Source organism: Hemibagrus wyckioides, linkage group LG20, assembly GCF_019097595.1.
Source record: "Hemibagrus wyckioides isolate EC202008001 linkage group LG20, SWU_Hwy_1.0, whole genome shotgun sequence".
In the NCBI taxonomy this organism is placed as follows: domain Eukaryota; kingdom Metazoa; phylum Chordata; class Actinopteri; order Siluriformes; family Bagridae; genus Hemibagrus; species Hemibagrus wyckioides.
Window position 1 is genome coordinate 21,132,952 of NC_080729.1, and position 7,777 is coordinate 21,140,728.

The window sequence follows — 7,777 nt, forward strand, 5'->3', positions numbered from 1 at the left end:
ACCATAGTACGCTTATCCAAAGTTTCTCTTCCGGCATATCTCCTCTTTGCTCATTCTCAGTTTTTTGTCACAGCATTAATTGACTCGGGCTTGGCGGTCAACCTCATGGACGAGACTCTGGTGCGCGATCTTCACATCCCCACAGTCCCATGCATACCCCCGCTCAGAGTGACCACCATCAACGATCAGCCCATTGGAGGGGGTCTCATTTCTCAGCAAACACAACCCATTGACCTCCAACTCGGATTATTCCATCATGAACGTTTATCTTTCTTTGTCATCTCTTCCCCGTCCAACCCCATAGTGCTGGGCCTTCCCTGGCTGCAACTTCACGACCCAGACATATCCTGGAAGGATGGTGACCTCCGAAGATGGGCCCCTTTCTGCATAAAGAACTGTTTTTTGAATCATACTCCTCGTCCATGCCTCGCTACTTCTATAGAAAGCCCAGCTTCGTCCAGTCCTACTTCACTCCCTCCTGAATACTACGACCTACGGGAGGTGCGAACCAGGCTCCCTCCACACAGACCATGGGATTGCACCATAGAACTCCTCCCCAACGCCGTACCACCCAAGAACTGAGTTTACCCTGTTCCCATCCCGGAAAAAAAGGCTATGGAGGACTACATCAAAGAGGCCCTTGCAGCAGGTTATATATGGCCCTCTACATCTCCGGCAGTGGCAGGCTTCTTCTTTGTGGAAAAGAAGGATGGAGGGCTCCGGCCATGCATTGACTATCGCGGTTTGAACGCTATCACAGTGCCTTACCCATATCCTCTCCCCTTAGTTCCAGCCACCCTCGAACAGCTACAAGGGGCCAAAGTATTCACTAAACTCGATCTACACAGTGCCTACAACCTGATCAGGATAAGAGAAGGAGATGAATGGAAGACTGCTTTTCACACCACTAATGGACACTATGAATACTTAGTCATGCCTTACGGACTCACTAACGCCCCGGGGGTGTTTCAATCCATGATAAATGAAATATTCAGGGACATGTTCCACAACCACGTAATAGCCTACATTGACGACATTTTGATTTACTCATCAGACTTGAAACAACATGTTTCCCATGTTCGAGCCGTCCTCCACCGCCTGGCAGCCCATAACCTCTTCGTGAAGTTGGAAAAGTGTGAGTTCCACCGCTCCTCCATCACATTTCTGGGTTACGTGATCTCTCAAAAGGGAGTGGAGATGGACCAGTCCAAGGTGTCCGCGATAATGTCCTGGCCGGAGCCCACCAGTTTTAAAGGCCTCCAGCGATTCCTGGGGTTTGCAAACTTTTATCGCCGTTTCATTTGGAACTATAGCACCATAGCCAGTACTCTAACCTCGTTGTTAAAGGGAAAACCACAGAAACTAAAGTGGACTGATCAAGCCAGAACAGCCTTCGATAAGTTTAAGCACAGCTTCTCCTCCGCCCCTATACTCCCACACCCACGACCGGATTTACCTTTTACAGTGGAGGTGGACGCCTCGAACAGCGGGGTGGGGGCAGTACTCTCTCAACACCAGCCAGAGTCAGGCAAACTACATCCATGTGCCTTCTACTCTCGAAAACTAACACCGGCGGAATTGAATTATGACGTGGGCAACAAGGAACTTCTAGCTATGAAGGTTGCTCTGGAAGAGTGGAGACATTGGTTGGAGGGGGCAGCTCACCCGTTCCTCATTCTCACTGATCACTGTAATCTTGCATATCTCCGAGAAGCAAAACGCCTTAATCCACGCTAAGCCAGGTGGGCATTGTTTTTCTCACGGTTCAAGTTCACGGTCACCTATCGTCCCGGCTCGAAGAACGGGAAAGCAGATGCTCTCTCCAGAATTCATGAGGTCATTGAGTCACCCTCACACCCTGATACTATTCTCCCACCATCTGTTTTAGTAGCCCCCATACGCTGGGATATCATGGGAGAAATCGAACAGGCTTACACATCCGAGGCTCCACCCCCAAATTGTCCACCCTCCAAGCGTTATGTCCCCACTACGCTCCATCTAAGACTGATTAGGTGGACACACGAAAGCCCCAGCTCCGGCCACCCAGGCATCCATCGTACGGCCCAATTGCTGCGTCAAACCTTTTGGTGGCCTTCTCTAAACCAGGATGTGGAGAAATTTGTACGCTCGTGCTCAGTCTGCGCCCAGTCTCGAACCGAACGCCATTTGCCAGAAGGTCTGTTGGAGCCGCTACCCGTCCCACGCCGGGTCTGGCAGGAGTTCTGTAAACAGTTGAAAATCAAAGTCAGTCTGAGCTCAGGATACTACCCCCAATCTAACGGGCAAGCCGAACGTCTGAATCAAGAACTAGGAAGGTTCCTGAGGGTTTACTGCAGCAAGGAACAACACCGATGGAGTGAATTCCTCCCATGGGCCGAATATGCTCAGAACTCCTTAACCCATTCCTCTACGGGGCTGACGCCGTTCCAATGTGTATTTGGCTATCAACCACCTTTGTTCCCGTGGTCCGAGGAGCCTTCCGACGTCCCCGCGGTTGACGAGTGGTCCAGGCGAAGCCAAGAGATCTGGGAACGAGCCCATGTTCGCCTTCAACGGGCTATACGTAGACAGGTTATTCAGGCCAATCGCCGACGTCAACCCCATCCTACCTACCAAGTGGGTCAAAAGGTTTGGTTATCCACGCGCAACCTGAAACTCAAACTGCCCTGTCGTAAGCTCAGCCCCAGATTCATCGGTCCCTTCAAAATTGTTCGCCAGGTTAATCCCGTCTCGTTTCGCCTAGAGCTGCCTGCCTCTTACCGCCTCGCACCCACTTTTCATGTATCTCTGCTCAAGCCCTATCACGAGCCACAAACCGCGGGCCCCACTGCCCATGAGCCACCCCCTCCCCTTGACATTGACGGTTCCCTCGCCTATCGGGTTCACACCATCCTTAACTCGCGTCGTCAGGGCCGCCGCCTCCAATACTTGGTGGACTGGGAGGGATATGGCCCGGAGGAGCGCTGCTGGGTCAATGCACATGACATCCTGGACCCAGCGCTCATAGAGGAATTTCACCTGAACTTTCCCCACAGACCCGCTCCTCGCCCGAGGGGGCGCCCTCAACGCCGAACACCTGGAGGTGTTCTTAGACGGGGGGGTTCTGTCACGAGGCCTGAACACCAGAGGGAGCCATTGCCCGAATATTAACTGTTTCTGCCCACTTCTGGTTCAGTGATGTATATGAGCAGTACGCTATCTCAGTCACATCGCGAAGCATTGTTTCCTTAGTGTTACTTGCCAAGCCTTGATTTAGTCACTATCTAGTTTCCTCGTGTATGACCCTGCTCGTTTGCTTCTGACTTCGATTTCTGGACTAGTGTTTTGGTTTTGATTTTTCTACGTAGCTTTCTGGTTTTGACCCTGTTTCTCCGTGACCTCGACCAAGATCTTAGCCTTCAGCCCTTTATATTATCTGCGAATGGATTCTAATACTCCTATGTCTGATGAGACGTTACACCCAGAGGATCCAAAAACGCCTCGTATATTTCCAGAAAAAGTGTTCTTTAATGTAGTGACCTCTGCTGACCTCTCTGAACCACACTGAAAAAAATGATTCATTGAATTTACTCAATTTTTTTTAAGTTAAGTGGTTGCAATCAATTTATTTTAGCTACATTTAAATAAATAAATTAAGTTCACTGACTTAAACTAAATTTATTTATTTAAATGTAGCTAAAATAAATTGATTGCAACCACTTAACTTAAAAAAAATTGAGTAAATTCAATGAATCATTTTTTTCAGTGCATGAGCAAACCATAGATCATTATTCCACTGTGACCTCCATAACATTACATCATTACTAACAGAATGCGATTCTTGAAAGAAAATAAAGTCAGTTTTGAGTTGTTTTGCAATTAATAATAAAGCTTTCCTTTCAACAGAGTCTCTTAACCCCCTGGTATTGAGTGAAACAATCGATAAAGACAGAACAAAAACAGTGAAAAAGAGAAAAATAGCAAGTAAAGATCTGCAAGCAAATGCATAGTAATAGTTTATCTCTTTACCTTTAGTAGGAAAAGTTGCTGAAAAATGAGAGAGCAGGAGCAGGAAAGAGACGAAAAGCATCATCTTCTTCATCATCTTCATATCATCGCTTTACCGGAGTCTGAGTTTATTCTCTCCCACTAAGACGCGCTTTACTGTTGAACTTTTCCTCCTTTTCTGAGTTCTGATCTCTCCTTTTCACTCAGAAATCCATCCTCAATCCTGGTTCTCTGTTTCTCTATTTCTGCAAAGCTGCTTTGAGTTTGCTGCTTTAAATGGAATAGGATTGAATGATAAAAAAAAGAGTCAACAATGTTGTTGTTCTTTCAGCTGCTTCCGGTTGGGCGTTCACTCCAGATACATCCTTCCTAATTCCACTCTTCAGTAGCTGGGTCAGCGCACTGCCTGGGAACCGAACCCGGAACATGGCAATGAGAACACAGGACCCTGCTACTGGAGCATCGGGAGGCTTTTAAATAGTAGAAACAATAGAGAAGAAAGTGAAACAAAACCTCCAAAGTTTACACACACACACACACACACACACACACACCAGCATCTGTTGTTGATGTCGATAACACATTTTCTTGACAACCCCTCCCTCCACTCTCTCTACTGTTCTCACAAAGTTGGGAGCATGAAATTGTCCAAAATGTCTTGGTATGAAGCTGAAAGATTAAGAGTTCCTTTCAGTGGAACTAAGGGAGTTCAACCCCTGAATAACAACACCTGATGATTTGGAGGGGTGTCCCAAAACTTTTGGCAGTATAGTGTATAATGCTAATGAAATAAACCTGCACTGAGAGGATGAGAGGAGTTTCTTTTACAGGTAAATGATAGATATGAAAGGTTCATGAACTCAGAGACACCGAGCAGCTGGGACCTGGATGTGAATGAATAATGCGTGTGATGAGTGGTGCACTGAAGCGCTACTCTAATTTGACCCGCTATTAGCCTATAGAAATGAAGTTAACAATTCACACATATATGACTTTGACAGGGTAGACGAGCTGTCACGAATGTTCTCCTCCAGGTATAAAAGCTATTCACTTCAAACCAGTTTCCTGCTTTAATGACTGCACAGAAATATCTTGGGCTGAAAAGATCGTTCTTCAACACCACGTGAGAGACGTTGAGAGGAACATGGAATCATCTGACGTCAGCTGGTAATTTTCTGCACTGCTGTGACCTGGTGTTTTCCCCTGCTGTGCTTTCACAGAAACTGGATGACTGTGGATGAGGAAAATAATGGTGTGCAAAAGCAGCTTTAACCCCAGAGTGTAGGTAAAGTCCCCGGTCATCACTGCAGCTCTGTTGGTCAGGAGCTTTATGAAATTTGATTTCACACTGAAGGACCTCTGCTCTGAATCTGTGGTTGGAGACTGAAACATTAATTTAATCTAATTAATTAAAAATGAATCATAATCATGGTTGTGATTTGAGTGGTTTTCAGAAAATAAAAAAACGTGTGTGATTTCGTGTCACTACAACACTGCAAGACGACTGACCGCAAAGTTGACGAGTTGTCGTTGTCTCAGTGCGAGAAATTAATGATGAAGCTGCTACGACGCTATAGATACACTAGCTGCGATGGAGAAACGTAATCATTACATGCTAATGCTCACCTTCCCCAGCAGACCACAACACAGTAAATGGCACTCACCACCACAGACTAGTAGATACTGAAGATCTTCCACCAGTGTGTGGAGTTCAGTGACATTTTCTGTGTTGTGGTCTGCTGGGGGTCAGAATCAGCACCAGGGATACCAGAAGAATTAACAAGTTAATTCTCAAGGCTGGATCTATATTTGAACACAAACTGGAGGCGTTTGGGTCAGTGAGGAGGAGGTCACTGAACAAACTGCTCTTCATCATGGACGATCCGTCTGACCGCCACACGCTACACCACACTACAGCGTCAGCGGTCACTCATTCTCCAAAAGACTCGTTCAGATTCGTCTCACAGAGAACGCTACAGGAAATCATTCACACCATTCACTATAACATTATACAGTAGCTAATCTGTGTGTGTGTGTGTGTGTGTGTGTGTGTAACACTCTCACACTGCACCACTGCAACTATGAACACTTTTCTCTAGACTCACAGCGTTCATGTTTATTATCTACTGTCAGTGTGTCCATGTGGACTGTACTGACTAAATACACACCTATACACACACACACACCACCTGATTAAAACACACACCTATACACACACACACACACCACCTGACTAAATACACACCTATACACACACACACACCACCTGACTAAAACACACACCTATACACACACACACACCACCTGATTAAAACACACACCTATTCACACACACACACCACCTGACTAAAACACACACCTATACACACACACACACACCACCTGACTAAATACACACCTATACACACACACACACCACCTGATTAAAACACACACCTATACACACACACACAAACCACCTGACTAAATACACACCTATACACACACACACACCACCTGATTAAAACACACACCTATTCACACACACACACCACCTGACTAAAACACACACCTATACACACACACACACCACCTGACTAAAATACACACCTATACACACACACACACCACCTGACTAAAACACACACCTATACACACACACACACCACCTGACTAAAACACACACCTATACACACTCACACACAACCTGACTAAAACACACACCTATACACACACACACCACCTGACTAAAATACACACCTATACACACACACACCACGTGACTAAAATACACACCTATACACACACACACCACGTGACTAAAATACACACCTATACACACTCACACACAACCTGACTAAAACACACACCTATACACACACACACCACCTGACTAAAATACACACCTATACACACACACACACCACCTGACTAAAATACACACCTATACACACACACACCACCTGACTAAAATACACACCTATACACACACACACACACCACCTGACTAAAATACACACCTATACACACACACACCACCTGACTAAAATACACACCTATACACACACACACACACCACCTGACTAAAATACACACCTATACACACACACACCACCTGACTAAAATACACACCTATACACACACACACACCACCTGACTAAAATACACACCTATACACACACACACACCACCTGACTAAAATACACACCTATACACACACACACACCACCTGACTAAAAATACACACCTATACACACACACACCACCTGACTAAAATACACACCTATACACACACACACACCACCTGCCTAAATACACACCTATACACACACACACACCACCTGACTAAAACACACACCTATACACACACACATCACCTGACTAAAATACACACCTATACACACTCACACACAACCTGACTAAAACACACACCTATACACACACACACACACCACCTGACTAAAACACACACCTATACACACACACACACACCACCTGACTAAATACACACCTATACACACACACACACCACCTGACTAAAATACACACCTATACACACACACACCACGTGACTAAAATACACACCTATACACACTCACACACAACCTGACTAAAACACACACCTATACACACACACACCACCTGACTAAAATACACACCTATACACACACACACCACCTGACTAAAATACACACCTATACACACACACACCACCTGACTAAAATACACACCTATACACACACACCACCTGACTAAAATACACACCTATACACACACACACACCACCTGACTAAAACACACACCTATACAC